This window comes from Anser anser (genome assembly GCF_964211835.1).
Source record: "Anser anser genome assembly, chromosome: 2".
NCBI classification, from domain to species: domain Eukaryota; kingdom Metazoa; phylum Chordata; class Aves; order Anseriformes; family Anatidae; genus Anser; species Anser anser.
In genome coordinates, this window is record NC_139721.1 from 70,166,008 (window position 1) to 70,186,597 (window position 20,590).

The following is a 20,590-nucleotide window of genomic DNA, read 5'->3' on the forward strand; positions in this document are numbered from 1 at the left end:
TGTACTTAGCTGCTGTTTTTATGAAGGTGACCCACTGAATGCCTGTTCAGGCACTCTGATGATAAGTACTCACATTAATAGAATTTAGTAAATTACATAAGCTGTTAGCTCTAAAATGTCAAACTTCTGTTCAAAAGATTTTTAATTTTTTTAAAAACTTTACTATCTACTTCAAATAAAACCCACAGCTATCAGCTTTGTTCATTTACAGACTTATCGCGCATGGAATAAAGTACAGTTCAACCCATCACAGATCAGATTAGGCAAAGGACAAAGCTACGAATTAAAAGAGCTTTCCACATGAGGGCATCAAAAAGAATGTATGTTTGACAATAACATGGCTCTTAAGGTTGTCCAATGACTAACACAACAAGTTTTCAGCCATTAGTCTGCAACTTGAAGACCTCCCGCCCCCTTTTTTGTATGTATGTATGTATTCTGAGAGTTTTGCAATGAATGATACGATTTATCTAGAAATTAGTTATTTCCAGCCACCTGCCATTCTTATCTCAGCTGCATAGTAGAACAAAAAAAATATCGTTTTTACATTCAGTGTGAAAAAAAATAAAAAAATCATGCCAAACTCCATCTGTCTAACCAATCCCCTAAGCTGTACCTATATAGGCACTAAAAGGAAATCAAAACACAGAGTACTAGAAACTTGGGACCCAGAATTAATCTGCTTTTTACAGAAAAATTATGTTCAGATGAAGCTAAAAGATTCGCTCCATCCCTATTACAGCAAGGAAATTCAAGGCTAGAGCTGAAATTGCATCCTTAAAGATTTGCTGATGCCCTGTGGAAAAAGCGTAAAATTGTTTGGGTTAGAGAAGATTCTGCTTAATTAGTCTGTATTTCCTTCTTTTGTGTCTCCTCATTTTTTCTCACTGAAGGTATTTCCAAGAGAAGTTACTCTGAGTTCACAAGCCTCTCTGGAACAGGGTGGTTGTCTGCTCTGTGAGACGTCTCACATAGAGAGCAGGATGCTCTATCCAACACATCCTTTCACTCATTTTATGCCACCAACAGGGGCAAGTCGATTTATGGATAAATGGGAAACCTGCTCATTCCTAAGGATTAATTTCCCTGGTTTGACAGGACAATCATCTTTCACTCCATGGCTATAAACTCTGAGTCTTGATGAATACTGATGGGATGGAGAGCAAGGGAGAGGTTTGCAAATCACCTCTTGCATGGCATTTCACTTCCCTCTACCCAGAGGAGTGGGAAGCTGGTGTGGCTAGCTGCTGTGAACATTCACTCAAGTTTGGCTTCTCTGCTGAGCTGATCTGCATAATCCACAGTGAGCCATTCGAGAACAATCAGTGGAGATATCATTAGCCAGGCTGTCATTATTTCTGTGGTCTGTGTAAGGAGCAAGAACTCCATAGGAGCAATAACTGCTCAAACGGTTACAGAGGTATCTCACTGGTCCTTGCCCCAAGGGTGAGGAGTTGGCATTCCAGATCCCACAAACAAGTCAGACCCACCTTTAAATTGGAGTCTTGAAAGGAACTCTGCCTTCCACCACCAAAGCCACCCTTAACATTTGGTGGTGTGGCTGGACTCAAGACGGGAAAGGGTTTATTTTCCAGTTTCAGAAACACATCACAGGGATGCTGAAGCCACCACATGTGAATTTGAACTTCAGCCAGGGTGATTTGTCTTCATCTTCAAGCCATTAAATGTAAACTAGCACTTCCCTTTGGACTTTTGTACTGGCTCCTCTACCCATTACTATTACTAGTTAAGGGAGACATTTTTTGCCACTCTTGGAATCAATTTTCTGTCCCAGCCCCCATTATTTGTTGCATTTTTTGGACTTGTGACAAATACCCTTTTGTTCTTCTAATTAAATTTCACATCTGTTCCACACCAGTTCATCTTACTCTTGGGAGAGGACAGTCTCACTGGAACACGCTAAAAATTTCAATCATTTTGTAGAAAAATAAATGTGAGTACACACTACAATTTACCTAACCACTGTGAATTAATTTGGTGTTTAAGGTGACACTGTACTAATTACATATTAGCACATTAATGGTGCTGCAGGCTCTAATCTTTTCCCTTTGAATGAACAGTGCAAACTGCCAGCAAAGTCCTCAAGAACTGTTTTGAAATGCAAGAAAGCAATAATCAATTCTCTTGTTGCTGCTACTTCAATATAAAGTGAAGAATTGTCTAACTTTATTTTTAAGACCATCAATCTCTGTTTATTATTAGCAAAGCACTTTTGACAAACTCTGCCCTTGCATGAACACAAGCCCTTGTTGTACTCAATAGGTACGTATCACCTCAGGCACAGTTTGGCCCTTGGTGACCCTAAACTCTCCATGAGACCAATCATTTTCTAATCTGTATTCACTAGGGGATTTCCCTCATTCCAGGCTCCAAAGCCTTATGACTGTGCAACATGGGACAAGCCCTCTGCAGAACATATGGCAGCTCTCCTTTCACATGGTCATGCACAACCATTTATCAATAGTGACTGCTAAACTTTAACTAGAATAATTTGAGAGAGCAAAAGGCAAGGAATTTACTTTTAAACATGAAAAGCTTTGTAGGGTATTTTCTGAATTAAAGACTGCAATTTAAAACAATCCTGTAAATTGAAAATCTATATCTGATGTGGCTGAAGGGGGGACTTCTAGACCTAACCATCTTAAATATAGATTTTAAATCAATATGAGTAGTTTTGGAGCATTACTGTTCAAGGATTTTGTGCCACTGCTGTTAAAGCATTATTAATTCATGTTCTTATCTTTCTCATTTCATAAAGTGTAAGGGTTTTTTTGGCACAAGTCTGTTAATGTAGGAACTATAATCCATCTTTTTATATTTCGCCTTGGTATTGTCTCCCAGATCAAAGTTAGATTATAACACAGAATAAATTTAATAAATTATTTTGAATGATTTTACAGGAAAAAAAAAAAGGAGAAAAAAATACAGGTTAAAGTCAGAGGTACATCACATATCACACAATTTATCAGGAAGCAGTCAAGTCTGTTTGAGATAATCTGCTAAAATTCTACAATAAAAAGTTTGTTTAATTTCTAAAGATGGCAGATGTCATTAAAAAAAAAAGAGGCTGATGCAAGAATAAAGCCTCTAGAGTCTGGCAGTTCTGTTCAGATGTCAATAAAAGATAATGTAACCTGTCAAATTTGCAAGCGTGTTTTATCCAACCATCGCATTTTACCTTCACCACTCAGGCATTACCTTTGAGGAAACATCCGCATCTGCCTGATTATCCTAAAGTAATTCTGATGAAGAGAGCAGGTTGCAAATTAAAAGTGTCTTTCTCTTTCCAGTTTTCTCTCCCTCCCCCCCACCTTCATTTTTTAATCCTTCGTTTTCTACAGTTCAGCTAATTTTTTCTTGAAAGGTTAAGGAGCTAGCAATTATTTCAATGGCTCTCGCAGCTTTAGGGTAAGTGTCTCATCTGGCCTTTATTTTAAGCAGCTTCCCTTCAGGCTTTATATTCAACGCATCTTGCTCAACACAGAGGTTACTCTAGAGTTGTGGTCCAAGGATAAGATGGGAGATATGTCTTGTTCCTACTGGAGCATACAATCTGTGGCATGGAAATACCGTGTCACTGCCATGGATGGGTTGCTGTGCTTCACACTCTGTTAAGCTGGTGTTGTACCACCAGAAAAAATACTAAAGGCTACTACTGTTTTCTATGCTGATTTAGATGTATTCCCTTCTGGTAAAGATTTATTTTTTTTTCTTTATCCATTATGATTTTTCCAAATATTTTATTTTGTGCCTATGAAGTTAGCCCTCACATTTTTTACCATCAATTCATACATTGTGACTTTGCAAATTCTTGTAGGTTGCTTGACTATTTTCATTGTGTACGTTGAGTTCTGGAAACAGGCCCAAAAAATGCCCACAGTCTCAACAAATCAAGTGTTCATTTTGGGGCTTCTACTGACAGCCGTCATCACTGAACTGAGAACGTTTGTATCATATCCCCATGATATCTCTTACTGCTGTTATGCTTGATGGCTTCAATCATTCTGGCCACTGTGTTTCTGGAGAATCTGTCCAAACCCTGTGTCAGCCTATAAAGAAAGTCTGAAAGTCAAAAGATCAGTTGCTTGCTCTCCATCTGCACAGCAAACGTGCACAAAATGCATGAATCAATCAAGGCCATAGCTATTGCAGGAGCCCAGAAGAGTGGAGCATTGGGTCAAGAGGAAAATTTTTGTGCTAGTGTTTCTCCAGCAACAGTAAGTAACAGATCTGTCCCCGTGCAAGAAATCCCTCCTTATGCTGTGAGGGGACTGCAATTCATTACCCAGTAGCTTGGGTAGCACGGAGAAGGCTCGTCTCCACAGACGAAACCAAAACTGAGCCAGGTGTTAACTCTTAAACAAAAAGCACCTCTTTCTGAAGGAGAAGGAAGGAGGAAAGCTGGCCCAGGACTTTAGCTACCCCTCACCACCCAAGAAATCCCACCAAGCCTCCACGTACACCTCAGGACCAGCACCAGTGTGGGAGCAGAGCCGCCAACACACGCTCTGCCTGGCCAGGCCCCTCCTGCAGACACGGCTCCTGCTCCCGTGGGCTGAGGATGCACAAGGACGCTGCTGTTGTCATTATGACAGGCTGCTTTTTTTTTTTTTTTTTGCATCTCTTATTCAGCCGTGATTTGAGCCGTCCTTCTCCTACAGAAATACTCTCGTGTATCAGCACCCACTTGCTGCTCGTAGACACTTAACACCTTCCTTCTGATGCCTCGCAGGCACCGGCTTTCAAAGCAGAGTTAGGGAGTTGCTTATTAAAACTGACCTAATTAATGAAATGAAATAATGCTGAGGGAAGGCATACGGCTATACCGGTGGACCAACATAAAAATTTCCTCTAGTAATACTGTTTGCTGATACAGTGACCCTCAGACAGATGTCTCCAAGGGCTGGGGATGTGCTGCTGCATAGTGCTTCCTTGAGAGCTAGGCAGCTATTGCAGGCACCTTATGTCTGCCAGTGCTACTGCTCACAGCTTATCTCCTGTTATACACAAAACGCGGGGCAGAATCCACAATGAAAACAAGATTTTAAAACTGGGTCTGAGTGGGCATCTGCTGATGTCTGCAGGTTTTGAGCTGGTGTCCAGAGGGCACCAGGAGGCAGGGCTGGACGCAGGCCGCACCGCGACACGAACCGGGCCTCAAAGGTGTCGGCCACACGCAGCTCCTCCGAGCCCGCCTCGGGACCAGGAGCACGAATAAAGCCCGTAAACTCACCTCCCCAGAAACTGATTTCCATACCCACTCTTAAGCTCCTGTCAGTGCTGCCTGTGGTATGTAATTGAAACATGGTGAATAATGGAGCCGATGATGGATTTATAGATGCTCTAAACTTGCTGCTCTGTAGGTGGTTTTGTCCACTGCTACTTCCCCCCAGTACAAAGCATTAACTATTGCTTCCGGAATTAAATACTGTATATGAAAAAATTGTTCCCACAGCACAACTGACAGAAATTTGAAATGATATAATAATAATGTACAGTCCATTTGCTGTCTAATGTATGTGTGGGATTCAATAGCTCTTTGCGATACATTCCCTTCTTGCTAAATTACTCCAACTTCAAACTGAATTAAAGCAGTTAGTTGCCACTACACCATTGAACTTTGATAGCTGGATCCATTCCAGAACTTGGGACTGCAGTCTCTTCCCTTGAAGAAATTCACAAAGAAGGGGAAAGGACAAGATTATATATATATGTTCCACTCTCCAAGCTCTTTTTCATTCACCAGCCTGGAAAGTGCGTTTAGGAGTGTGAAATGAATATCAGCTGGAAATGTCCTGTCGAGGAGGGGGTCTGCTGTCTACGTGTTCCCAGACTCTTTTTCCACTGAAGGAGCATAGCTAAGTCCCAGGCTGTGGCTGTGCCTGTTTACCCAGGTACTGACTGATACATTTAAGAACAACACCCCCGCTGATAAAGTTTGCTTACACAATGACTTGCCAGCAATGTTATGGCAAACCCCTGTGGGTTCCTGCTACCAAATTTAGTGCAGCAGCAGCTTCTAATGCCACTAGCTCTTATCCCTCTATTTTCCACCGGTGCCAGCAATGCTGAAGTTTGTGGGAACATACCAAATTATGGAACAAACAGAAATATAGTCATTTTTTACCCTGTACAAGTATTGCATCCAGAATCCTACCCGCAGGACACGTTAGTTCTAGCTTAGTTGCTGCTTAGGCATGCTAGGCTGTAACTGTGGTTGTACTAGTTCACGCACACAGGTGTAGCCATTTACTAAAGCACCTACAGCTGACTACAGTACCTGCATCTGAACAGGTCCCACTGTACCATGTTGGAGAAGGAGCAAAGTTAGTAACAAACTGTTTGCACTGGATGTGTCTGTTACCTATTTGCTCAGCACAAGTATTCTGTTTAATCGCATTTGCTTGGTAGTGAAGGACAAAGGCAGATACAGCACAATGAAACTGGCTGACAGAACCATCCTGCTCTATCCTCCATGTCTTTCATTATTTTTAAATCCAGTGAAATTTTCATGCAAATTCCTTCTGACTCCATAAGAGCACAAGTATGTCCTTCCAGTCCTTGAGAACATAAAAGACTATGCAACCATCCTGTCCATCCAGACACGCAGCCGTCTCAGAGAACAAAAGCATTCACATAAGGGAGGAATAACACACAAGGCTTGGGTTTATGTTTGTGATTTTTTTTTCCTTTTTTTTTTTTTTAAGTTCAAACTGTTGAAGTGCGGTATTTGAGTACTTCATATACCTCAATAACTATTCTTGCAGCTAGCTGCAAAAGAAGAACAGTCATGCAGAAATAGTAAATAACTAGTCCAAGCTGACATGGATCATGGGAACAGCATCTAGTAAGGGCATCCACGAAGCGTAAATATTCTCAAAACTAAACATTACCACGGTGCAGGGGGGTGAGGTTGAAAGCACATTCACTGGAACAGCTGGGAAATGCTCTCCAGAACGTGTGCCCTCACAAGACCAGCACATTATGCATGGCTTGCACAGCCTGCTCATGCCCATTGTCCACTGCCTGCCTGCAGTGCAGCTGCATGGAAGGAGGTGAGAAAGCGGCAAAGGACATCATTCTTGCATCCACTTTGGAAACAACCCTTTCAAAGTGATGTAGATAGATCAAAGACACTCATCTGTATCTCTTGAATATTGTTTATTGCTTTTCTCATTTTCCTAAGGCTAAAGTTGCTTTTGGGCAGCATCAGGGACATCATGTTTTCAATACCGAGAATGAAATGAACAGACAGCAAAACACAAGCTTCCCACAGATAGCTGCAGGAGTGAAGATGGAAAAAAGGCAAAGGAAAACTAAGAAATTAAGACTCTATACATTCGTTACAGGAATCATTTGGCAGTATAGTCTTTAGTTGTTACAGGCGTCATTAGTTCGTCTGCAATGTGTCAATAAAGAACAACAGCAACAACAAAAAATCTTTTGGTTGGACTTTGTATTTAGGTTAATTAAAATGGCTTAGATTAATCAGTGTCATGCATTTACGCAGACTAGATATGTTATCTGCATAAGGTGTCTCTAAGTAAATCTAGACTACAGCATGTGATCCTATAGTAAATCAAGTGAATTGGCTGAAAATTAATTAAAAGACTGTAAATGGTGGTCAGAACAGTCTAAAAATGCTTGGTTCAGCACAGGCCAAGCCATAGATCAGAGTCTGTCCAGCGGTGGCACTTACAGTTGGGCTGGATGCCAAACGACAGCAGGGATGTTTCTGGTGGGGTGCAATACAAACTTGGAGCACTGTCTATTTTCTGCCTTCAATCAGATGACAGGACAGAGAGGGACAAGGTCTACAGCTATGCACATATGAGAGAAAGCAAGGGAGAGTAACTGCTACTTTCCAACGAGACATTCATAGTAGGCAGGGGCTGTGCTTATGTGAGATGTAGCACGCTTCATAGCCAGCGTCGCCTGCAGATTGTGGATGCTTATGATACAGCACGAGAAAATGATGCTGAGAGCTGGCCCTTGTCAGGGAGCTGGCAATGAGCCATACACCCCCAGTTTTTGCCAGCACTCTGGCGTAGCAGGGCTAAGAGCCGACAGGCACCAAGGCCCTGTCAGCTTTGACAGGAGAATCTGTGCTTAAATAATCATTGAGGGTTTGGATATAAAATCGTATTACTGAAGTTATCTGTCATTCCACCCAGGGAAGTCTTCATCTCCAGCCTGGGAAATACTGCTTATAGAGGTGGGAGAAGATGGAGGTCTGGGAAATTTGTAAAGCAATGTATTTGTATAAACAAACAAACAAAAATTACAATAAAGGGAATGCTAGTATTAGGTAAATGAGGACTTGTGCTTCCCCTTAAGAGACAATAGTCAGGTAAAATTAGTCCCTGTAGCTGTCCTAGTATTCAGACAGATAAATTACCTTTGTAATCCCACATAAAAGAATGCAGATAAAGGCGAAATTACCTATTAAATAAAAACCTTCTCTGAGGTTCAAATGTTCAAAAATTCTTCCTCCTGTAAATACTGGTTTTCTAGCTCAAACCTCAGTGAAAAAGAAAAGCAATCTTCATCCTTCAAAATTATGCTCATTTACAAAACATATACAGAACCATGCTATACAACAAATCTCCTTGCCTTATTATGAGCAGGGAGGCATCAAAACCCATAATAACAGCATTTATAAGAGAAAGATCAATATGGTACCTGGTATTTCAAAGGCAGAAAATGATTCTATTAAATTTCTACTGGTAGAAAATGCACTGGACAAAATACTTAAAACCCACAGCTGTATCTCTCATACTGTTTCATTGAAGAAATCACAGGGAAAACATCACAAAATTCTTTGTAAAAGATGCACTGGTGTCTGCTTCACCCTCTTCTGGTTGAAAAGACTACTGATCAAGACAACACTGTGGTTCAGGATGTCACTGACCTCTAACTCACACTTATCAGAGCACTTCAGTTGTCAATGAGATGTGGGGGTAAGGCTCGAGTTACTTTTTTGTCCTGGATGCCGCTGTTTTAATACTCCGTGTGTGTGTAAGTAATTTAGTTGTGCTACAGGGAAAACAATAAAGAGGGTAACAGATAGATAAACACTGTGATTCTGATTCCCATTTTAGATACATAAAAGAACACCATAAGTAGTAGCCACAGTGGGCTAGACCAAAGACCTTTCCACTCCAAGAGAGCAGGGAGGCCTTTATCTCACCCTGCCTTCATAGAATTGACATTGATAGATCTCTGAACACAGTTTTTGCTCCTAGGACTGTTGACAATCTTTTGTTCTGGTGCCTCAATAATAATAAAAAATAAAACAACAACAGCAAAGCACGGCCAAAAGTGGATGCTTTTGGAACAGTAAGAACAATACAACTGTATGTGAAACATCTTGCTTTCTTGCTTCTCTATTTATCTTCATCTATCTGTCTTTAATGATTTTAGCTCAAGACCTTTCTCACCTGAATGTGGGTTTTATGTATTTAATAATGCTTAGCAGATTATTTTCATGAGCTTCAGTCAGCCCTTCTAAATTTTTTATACCTACCATGCCCTTTGGCAAGGAGTTTCACATGTCATCTACCCATTGTGGGAAGAACAGAATGAGGCAATGCTAACCTAGTGAGAAGTTACAGTGTCAGCCCACTGGCTATCAGCATTGTCATATATGCAGTTGGTGACTCATAAATGGAGCTACAGAATAAAATAGTTTTGCAGCATGGTGGTAAGGCAGATGTTGATGGATATTTGCAGAGTGTAGTCCCCCAGCATGAAGGACATCAGAGGAGAAAACATCAGAGTGTCTGTTTGCAAACCTTGGAGCCTGCTCCAAGAAGGCCTGCAGGCCTGGACCAACCTCCTGGGTTGCCATCAGGGAGATGGTGCCCATGGCTGCCCCAGACCTTCTAAGGAATGGTTGGTTGTGCAAATACAGCACTAAAGAAGGGCTCAGGAAGAGCAGTATAGTGACAAGCTGTATTTCAAAAGCAAAAAAAAAAAAATACAGAGAGATACTGCTGGGCCAGGAAAAAGGCTGGGAAGCTGTACATTTGTTTCTTATCCTTCATATAAGCCATTAACCACCCTGTTCCTTCATTTCTGCCAGAGCTAGAATGACTGTGCTTTCAGAGAGGAGGCTAAACCAAAGCAGCAGCTCCATTTTTTCCCCTGGAAGCCTGTGGGAAGGCCCATTTTGCTGCAAAAGCTCTGACCCTTTTAGCAGTCAAACACAAATCCAGCTATCCATGGCACCTGTAAATAGCCTTGTTTTAGAGTAAAGCCCAGTGCTGAAGCCAGTGACATGAAATGAGGTAAGAGACTGGAATTTTACATACCCCTCAGATAAAACATAGCAAATGGTATGTAGCCTTAGAAATTTGTACATCAGTAGTAATTAATACCAGTCATTAGCCTGGGAGCCCCAAGGTCTTCATGGGATCTGAAGGCCCCCGGTGGATGCTAATAAAGCCATGCTTTTATACAAGGAACAGAGCAGTTACGGATAAAAGCAGTAGGATAGATGTGACAACCAGCAATTTTAACTTATCACCTTGTAGCTTTATTTTTGAAAGCTTTTACTTCCCACTGATTGCAGGCTTCCAATTTTGTGTTGTCATGAAATAAATTACAAAATTTATCTTCCTTTTTTATTGGTATGGTGCTTCATAGACAAAGTGCCTAAAAAGCTTTTTTTTTTTTTGCCTTTTTTTTTTTTTTACCAGAATGAGTTAAGTATTGCTGCCATGGTGATTATAAGAAGGAATCAGCACCCAACAGCAGTCTGGAAATCCAGACACATTCAAAATTGTGAGTAGCCAGAGTATTTGATTTGAATCCACTCTAACAGAAGGCTTTTACTATGTGTATGGAGGGCATGGGGGTGGAAGGCCAGAACAGAGAGGTCATTTTGAAAAGCAGATCTTTAACCTTTTCCTGAAAGCTAAAGGACTGTCTGACTTAAAGATTTGTCTGAAGGAGATCTGCAGGAGATTACTCCTAGCAGGAAGGTGAGCCTCTTCCTCTCCGCATACGTGTGAAGGAGAAGACATTGTCATCCATAAGGTGTGTATACGGCTTGCACCACTGTGCTGATCATTTAAAAGCTGTCCAATTTGACCAGGACTTTACCTATTTAACACTAATGGAGCCTTCATTCTTGGATATACCTAGTACTGTCGATTTTATTAACATTCACAACCATTTTTACTGCCCATTTGATTTTTCTTCTAAATAAGTACACAAGACCAAGAGGTCTAATTTGCTGACAATGCACATGCTTATCCTAACCATCATAAAAAGGCAGCAATGGGTGCAAAGACAAAACTTACAGAAAGCAATTGTGAAGCTAGTAAAAATGCTTTCAGAATTTTTAGTTATCCCCCATGTATCACCTCCAACATGAGTACATAGATGCTGTGGGATTGAGAACTAAAAGCACAAAGCCATTAAAAAATGCCACGCTCAAAACCTGAAACTTATATAGAGCAGATATAAAACCAGCACTAGCCTGTTAAGCACCTGACTAAAAGGTGAAGTCTTTGCATCATAAAAAGGCTGCGAGATCAAAGATGGACAGTTTCTGCCACAAATGCCCTCCACAGCTGGCTTGAGAAGGCAGCCCAGGGACTGACAGCTGAACTGACTTCTTCCATGGTTCTGGGACATGGAGATAGATGTAGGTGCTCTGTTCCCTACCATGCAGGGCATTAAAGATCAGTCACATTTTAGTTAGTGACATTAATTTAAACTCTTTCATACTGATCCATGTGCTATAAGTTATAATATATTATTTATAACACTTAAATCACCTAAAGTTCGGGAACCCCAAAGCACATATTAATTAATGTCTATTTTAATTAGCTGCAGATCAGACAGAGGGAGAAGACAAAACTGTGCAACATTATTAGTGCTACTTTCCAGCTCTGTAATTAAATCCAGAACACACAGTGTATTACACTTAAGGACTTAAAGCAGTGGAAGGTTGGTCATCACCATGGCAGCCTCCCACTCCTATAACTTCCTTTTTCCTTAACATCATTCCTTTTTCCTCCGTGTGTCTTCCTGCGAATGGTAGTTTTCATAAGGGGAAAGATCTCTGCTCCTCATGAGCCAAACTCAGCTCTGTTCTTGCAGTAACAGTGTTATCTTCAGTAGAGTTATCCTATACTCTGTTGTACCTGAAAGAATGTGTTATTATCCTGAGGAGAAATCTTTTTTGCAGGTTATCTTCACATACGATTTTTTTCTTCTCTTTCTGGCCACTGTGGATCTGTCTGCAGACATAGAAATGCCTGCTTTGCTGCCTTCAAGCGTTGTCTCAGAACCCCTGAAGATACTTAACTTTAAATTTCACAGCTGCTGGATTCTGGAAGGAAAAGAAATGGATTCCTCTTATTTTCTGGCTCTTCACAATAGATTAACAACAAGGAAGCTGAGGGGATAAGCCAGTGTGCAAATGTCATGCAGCAAGTAAAAGGAAAAGAGTACAGCACTCAGTAGTGCCAATTTCTAGTGCCTCTTGTCTGCTGAATGACCGTGTCAGGAAACTCCAATACTTGCCATTCAAGCATCTTCTTCTAATTTTATACATTAAAGACAAACAAACCCCAATAAGCTGAGGTGTTGATCTTAAGGCCCTGGAAGTTTTCTTGTTGACTTCGTGGTGTTTAGGATAAGACCTTAGGAGCTTAATAATGATATTAGAAAAAAAAAATGCCTAAGTCTATAGAGCTTCTACCATATAGCATTAGTTTTCAGCATTTTTTTGCTTGTAGCTCCTTAAAATTTACTCACGATAGAGTTGATTTTCTTAGCAAAGTTCTACAGATGCCTTAGGAGCAGCACTCAGCCTCTCAGAGAGGTATGGGCTACACACTGAAACAATCTGCTACGGGGAAAGAAAGGACATTCCTATTAAAGTGAACAAACAACGACGACAAAACAACAATCAAAAAATCTTATCTGTATCTAAATAAGGGAATATTTTTTTCTTTCTTTCTTATTCCATGCTAATTAACAAATTCTTTTAACACTAAAATGCAAAAAATTTCCCTCAGTTTCACTTTCCCTACGCCATTCCATAAAATTTCTCCAAATAAATAATGAAGTTGAATAGTTAAGCTTGCAGAAATTGCTCTTACATCAATGCCTGAGCCAACAAAAGCATTTTTCATGCACCTGCAAAAAAGAGAAGGAATTGAATAGCTTTTAAGAAATGTGCTACATTTTAATATCTCCTGGTGACATGCAGAAGTATATCCACAATGCTGAATGGAGTGGAGGCGGAAGAACGGGTGGAGAGGGCTCCACTGATGACACTATCTCAGCACAGAGCACTCAGTAATACCAAGAAATTTTGTACATTCATGCTTCTTCGTAATGAATTTACCGATGTTAGAACAAACAGTGACACATTGCTCCTGAAAGAACTGCAGGCCAATACATTTTGCATCAAAACCTAAATCCTCATTTTTAATATCTAAAAAATAAAAATGTTAATGTTCAGTATCTTCTACTCTTAAATGTAATAATTCACTTTATTTTTACTGATTTGCATTTTACATTATCTCATTTTACTGAATTATACTTCATTTTGTAGTTTTAGCTCATTTTAAAATGTTTTACTAATTATTATTAAATCTGATAAGTTTTGTTAGCACAACCGCACATTTAGTGGATTATAATGTTTCCTTCCACTGCTCAGCATCAAGTGACTGTAGAAACATTAATGTATGCTTAAATTAGACCAAGGCAGCAAGTGAGTTTAGACTGTTGTAACCTTCCTCAAAGTTTTAGAGGAGCTTTTTAACCTTGCTCTGTAAAGGATCTATAGTCTTATAATGGAGACATTATGTGGTACTGTTATGACACTTTCTTCCCAAGATCCCAATGCCTTGCAAGTAATTGATTTTTATGCCCTGTTATTCTTACTGGCCATTTTCAGGTTCCCTCTTCACAATTCAGATTTTTGTACACAAACCTTTAAAGTTTGAGTATCTAAGCTTTCCTTATGTTTTGTGTATTTATTAGAAGGATCAGGAAGAAAATGGGAAAACAAAAGTCAAGAGTATCATTACCCTTATTCGTATCTGTGAGTGACACTTTACTCCATAACTTTCTTGTTGAAATCATAGTGTAAAATACAGGTGTTAGCTTGCCACAGTTTAGATTCATATGAATGTAATCAGTATAATTATGAACCCTTGGAGATTGTGAGGTGACTGGCTGAAAACAACAAAATGAACCAAAATTTTAAGAAAACTGTTTACAAAGAAAAAAAAAACAGGTACGTTAGTGCTTCAGTAGCTAAATCCCAGCCTGAGGACTCAGCTTGAGAAAAAAGCTTCTCTCAGAACCCCTTGAATTTGGACAGATGTGAAACTGGACTGGATCCTGGGGACATCTTTCAGTAGAGCGTAACAGAGTTTCCAGTTTGCTGGGTATAACTGCTACAGCCAAACTTCACTGAAAACCCATGTCATTTTTCATCAGCTTTGCTTTCTCATTAATGCATTTCCATGCTTGAATTCTGAAAGCTAGTGAAGATTTTAAAGAGAAAACAGAAAATGAAGAGGTTCAGTCCCCTCTGCAGATTACTTGCAGAAACCAGTGGGTGCCTAACTAGAATCTTTGAAGTCAAAGAATGGCAGGGGAATGGACACAGGGACTGACACTGCAGACTGACTTTCCAGAGAAAGCTGACTGTCGTTATAGAAATACAGAAGACAATACTTTTATTATTTTCCTTCCCTGTCCCTAACTTCTCTCCTCTTTTTAACCTTCAAGGAGCTAACACATTTTTAGCCATGAACCCAAGTGCCTTGGGGTACCTAAACTTCGATAAAATAAGCATCAGCTGTTCTTAGAGATCCGTCTTTGAAAATGTAATAATTAACTATTAAATATTTAATCATTTAATATACTTCCTACATGTATGCATGCTAAACTGCAAAATGCCAGGCCCACTTCTCTGGATCCGTGCATTCAGGTGGCAGAGGTAGAAGTGGAAACCAGATGGTACAAAGCAGATGGGTATTCTGCTGCTGAAATGATGTCCCTGGAGCTGTAAAGGTAGTGCAGTCCAGCTTCTGAAAACTGTACCTCAGGCAAGATGACTAACTAGAGTAATCACAAAATCAGCAACAGAAAGGAAAAAAATAACTTCCTGCAATAAATTGAGAAAGAGATACGAAGGTAGAGACCAACTAGGGGTTTGATTTTTGTAACACCTTGTGGTAATGAGCAGTGATCAAGATTACAGTGGAGAGGGACTCACTCCTGAAAGCTGGCCTGCTTCTTCAAATATAGCAGATGATCTAATAAAAGATAATCTCTCCCCTAAAACTGTGCCTCTCTTAGATTTTTAATCCATTCTCAAGAGAAAAACTACTGCCACTTCATTTTTCATTCCGAGGTTTTAAATAGCTTTACAGAGAAGTTTACAGATGTTACTGGGATTCTTGATGGAAAAAGTATGATGGCCTGTATTGTCAGAAAGACACATATTTCTTGATGCTTCAGCAAAAATCCTGACTTGAATAATGATGTGTTATTAGATAGCACATGGGGACAGTTAGGTGCCTCAGAGTGTAACATGTGGAAGATCAACCTCCTGAGGCTGGCCAAATGGTAGTGCTGGACGTGGAGGTGCACCTTTTCTCCCCCTATTCCCCAGGATAGCTATTAGCCTGAGCTGCAGATGACACCTCTCTTCTCTTGCAATTCACAGCTATGAATGCTTTCCTGAAGTTGGACACTTAAGCCATTCTTTGCTAACGAAATAAGATCCTCTCCAATATACTTGGAGCTCTCGCTTGGGATCTGGACTCCCAGGTTCAAATCCTTCGAATGTCTGAAGGTATTTGACACCTTGTCCTCTACTCTTTGGTACAGTTCATTCTTTCACCTTCTTCCTTTCTCTCTTTGTCTCTCTTCAATCCAATGGAAGTTTAATCACTTCATGGAAATTGGAAGAGCTTCAACTGAGGGAAGGAAAGCCCAAGCTTTACGTCCCATTACCCTTTCTCAAAGCTTACTCCATAGCCCAGTGTTTAAGTTGCTCCCAGGCGAGACACAAAATGCAAGTTCATACCTACTCAGGCAGAAGTGGGATTTGAAATGGAATCTCCCTACTGGATGAATGCCATTAGACCAAACAGAGGGTATCAACACCATGCTCAAAGAATGTCTATGACATTGTATCCTGCAGGTGAGGTATGCATCTAAGCATGAAATCATGACACACCTGAAATGCAAATCATGATGAACCCTTCAGTGATGTCAAGGCTGGAAACATTCTGGGCTTGTAGAGGACCAAGACTTAAAGTATACAGGGAAGTCCTTAACATTAGAAACTTAGACTACACCGGGTGTTCATTTAGAGACAAGTTGTTCTGCACATATGTGATTGCAAAGACATATATTTTCTTTTCTTGGAAATATATACCTTTGTGCCTGTAGCACGTCCAAGTACCATCAGCTTCAGAATCTAGAACATAGAGCAGCAGGCTGTAACAGAAGAGAAATCTAGGTGACATTAATTTGGGCTTTGTAAATTAACAACTAAGCTGCTCAATAAGATCCTGGATGCTACAGATACGTGAAGAACCTGGTGATGCCATGAACGTGTGCTAGGAAATAGGAAATGAGGATAAAGCTCTGCATAACTGTAGTCATGCTTTCCAGGCTGTCTCAGCTGAAATTTCATTTTTTCCTGTGACAGCTTCACATGTATATGTTACCTGTGCAGCTCAGCAGCTGAATTTGTCTGAATTCATTCCCATTCAGCAGCAGGCACAAACCCTGTGGACACCATAAATTTTTCCATGAATTTTGCACAAATCTCTCTCTATAGGTAATTTTACACTCATACAAAAGGAGGCTTTTAACATCCTATGCTAGCCTGCTACTGAAATCTCGTGGGTGTATGAAATGGACACATTTTATGACCCCTTAACTAATTATTGTGCCATTGCTACCCTTTGTACTTTCTACATTTGCTGACCCCAGACTATACTTACATACATCTCTTCACATGATTTTCAAACTGAATATGACTTTCCTCTCATACCCATTTTCATCTAACTCTGATTGGTCCCTATTTTGAAATTCTGAGCTGGTTTTCTTAAAAATTTTATCTACAATCAAAGTTCTGATTCTCTTTAATGCTCTGGGATACGGCCTTATCTCATGCTATTATTAAAAATGGAAAGCTCTTTTATGCAGGTATATTTTTGACCTCTGCTCTTCTCTGTTTGGAACAAAATCTGCAGCAGCATGGCCAAGAATAGAAGTGGCATTGCTCAGCTCCCAATTCTGTACTTTAACCACTAGACGATGCTTCCTGTGAGCATATAAAATTTCATTTAAATGCAAAACTCACTATGCTTGCTTCTGCTTATGATGTGTTTAAATATTATTTTTTACATCTTGCCTGTCCTTGACCACCCTTGTCCTCCTGGACTTACCAGATTTTCAAGGTCCCTTACAAAAGTAAGGGAAGTTTTATGATGCTACTTGCCTTTAGCCTGTACGTGAAAGGTTCCCATCAAACATGTTCATGTCATTTTGATCAAGAATAGCACTTGACTACTAAGCTCCAAATTTTCATAGCCTTTTAGGACATAGATTTTCCTTGAGTTGGTAAAAAGCCACAGTGAGCTAAGAACCAGCTTCATTTAAAGACAGTCAAAACTGAAACTTCTGCAGAAAATCTTGACCCTTCAGAGTTTGATTATGCCCTAAATCAGAAAGAATGCTATTACTTCAGAATTTCCCATTAAACAAATGTCTTGAAGAAAATAGATTCAGGAATCTAAAACAAAAGCATTTTGATAATGACAAGCCAATTTATTTTTATATGATTGAATGGTTTTAGTTTGATGTAGTAAGAAGCTTTACATCAATTGTATCTCAATGTTATTGAAACCACTTCAGATTACATTTCATGTCAGCATAACAATATAGTTACCATTAATATATAATGTAAAAGTCAGGACAAAATAAAGAACTGGCAATATTAAAACAGAAGATCTTTACAAAACTGAAATAATTATTTCTGACAGTTCTCCGTGGATATCTGTATCACATCTGTTATGAAACCTTTAAATATTAACTACCCTCCATTCACTGGTAAAAACAAACAAACAAACAAAAAAAAAACTTCCTTCCCCTTCCACAAACTGTTCCATTGAAAAGTGAGTGAAAATTGACGTGAGTGGGAATTTTGGCATTGACGTCAATGGAGTCAGGATTTTATCCACTGATTTCAGGACTGCTCATGTACTTGAATACATGTAAACATAAGTCCTGTATTGATCTGGAACCTTAACAGAAAAACTTCAAGAAAAATGCCCTCATCTCAGTCTCAGGTGAGAGTATAGAGCAAGACTCTCAAACATAATACATAGACTCTCAAACAAGCGAGAGCAATTTCTAGACAGATTCTGACACCATTTTCCATGAATTTACATCATTTGGAAGAACAGCAAAAATAGATTATTTCAAAATCAGTGTGACTAGTCCAACAATTTTCAAGTATCTTCAATCACAGGAAAAAAAGTGACACACTATTTTTCCATACACTTAAAAAAAAAATAATACTGTTATCTGCATACTTATAAATAAAGTATTGATTTCTGACATAAAGAAGAGATTGTTCTCAACAGTTAATATTATAAAACTAAGCCACCTGGTCACATAAACAAAGGAGAGTCCACCAAATGTGGGCAGATATGCCTTAGGCACCATCTATTATGCACACATCTGCCCACAGGGCAGAATGCTATCATCTAGCATTATCAAGACGTTCCATGTATTTCTCAGGAAACAAGTACAAACACTGCCAACAAATCGTGATGCTAAATATGTTTCTCTGTCAGCAAGGCATTGCCTTTTACCTTGGTTATTCCCAGGAGAGAACATTGTTTATTCTGTGGGTTGGAAAAAAAAAAAAAGTATATTCTCTTCTCCCCTTCTGACCAATCCCTTCAGCATGTGATTTATTGCAGATTTGAAAAGTCTTATGGTGCCTTTTTGTCATGGAACAGGAAGGGCTTCATTGGCCACGTATAGGCTTCTTTGCCCATCTACACTGCCCCCCCCATTTTTGTGATGGTATCTTGGAGGCTAAAATTCTCTTGGATGTCCACTAGCTTGGGTATGAGCATGTAGCTAAAGATCTTTATATCATCTAGGGCTAATATAGTCTGAAATGCCATCCACACTGCTGTAAATGACAAAAGACTAACATCCATCACCATCTATCTCCAAAATCAACAACCACACAAAGTAAAAGGCATCTTACTTTTAAACGGTAGAGAAGTATGTTTAAGAACAAGTCGGAAATAACTTTTCAAGCACAAATCATGCAACAGAAATGACTGCAAAATGGCATTGAAATTTTCAGAATGATCACTTAGAAGCTGCTTTGTTTTCTTTAAATGAATGTTTATTTTTGGTACACAGACTTGGCAATTTTGTTATCAGCAGGTGGAATGTACTCCCTAATCTCAACTTTATGTGAGTATTAGCCAGATCTTTGCAACTACTTTTATCCAAACAGATCACTGTATTTCATACTGCAGTATAACCTTGCTTAGTCTCCAAAATAAATTTATAAAGGGTGTGGAATACTCTGGGGATTACTAATGCAATAGGGAGTTGTTTGTTTGTTTGTTTGTTTGTTGTTTTGTTTTTATCTTGATGTCATTATTTGAAACTAACTTGAATTTGTTATTTTAAGTAACCTGGGGCACCAAATGGAATTAGAACATTACTTTCTGGGTACAGAAACAGTAGGAGACAAAGCCTTGTCACAAAGCAGGCTATCCAAGCAGACAGGGCATGTGACAGAAGCTCTGTCAACCCTGTTATGTCTGGCCCAAGAGTGACTCGCTCATGTTCACAGCGCAAATATATAATAGAAATGGAAAATGAGCATAGATCTCCGAGTATTGATGGGACCAGTCTCCAAACATCGCTGTGGAAGGATCTGCACTGACTCTACTGGCTTTACTTTTGAACTTTGGCTGTCAGATATGAGACAAAACAGAGATGAGGAGCAAGTAGGCATCCACTGAAGTGTTATTCTAAGGACCAACTGTCCATGTTGACAGATGTGTTGTATTTCTGTGACAATAATCCAGCTCCTCTGAAGATCTCTAATCCCCATTCAAGTATTGCTGGATATTGTTAGTGAATTTGCTACACATTTAAATATATAAAGCAAGATTAACTACCTATCTTTATGAATGTTATACAGATTTTAGCGTATGTTTGTAATTATCTCTACGGGCAGCAAAAGCAAATAAGGCATTTAACACCAGTGAAAGTTAATGGCCTGAAATAATGTGTGAAAATTTCACTGGAAACTCATAGAGAATGATCAGAAGTCATCATCACCATGCATGTAAAACTAGGGTAACTGCAAGGATGATTCCAGGCCAGCTAAGGTTCCATAAACATATAACATCTGTTCTCTCTTGTTGGTTTTTATTAAGCCAGAACCAAAAGGTTAAGCACATCATTCTGCACCCCATTTTCTTTTCCCTTTATCTTTCTTCTTCTTTTTTTTTGTTTTGTTTTGTTTTTG

The 20,590-nt window shown here is 39.5% G+C and overlaps 1 long non-coding RNA gene across 1 annotated transcript in view; it reads right to left on the reverse strand.

Annotated features, from left to right (window-relative positions):
• Positions 1 to 20,590, reverse strand: part of LOC310893588 — a 74,408-nt gene that overhangs the window by 31,596 nt on the left and 22,222 nt on the right. The window contains exon 5 of the long non-coding RNA XR_014579111.1: positions 12,177 to 12,364. This is a non-coding gene — a long non-coding RNA (uncharacterized lncRNA). The remainder of the gene's footprint in view (positions 1 to 12,176; positions 12,365 to 20,590) is intronic.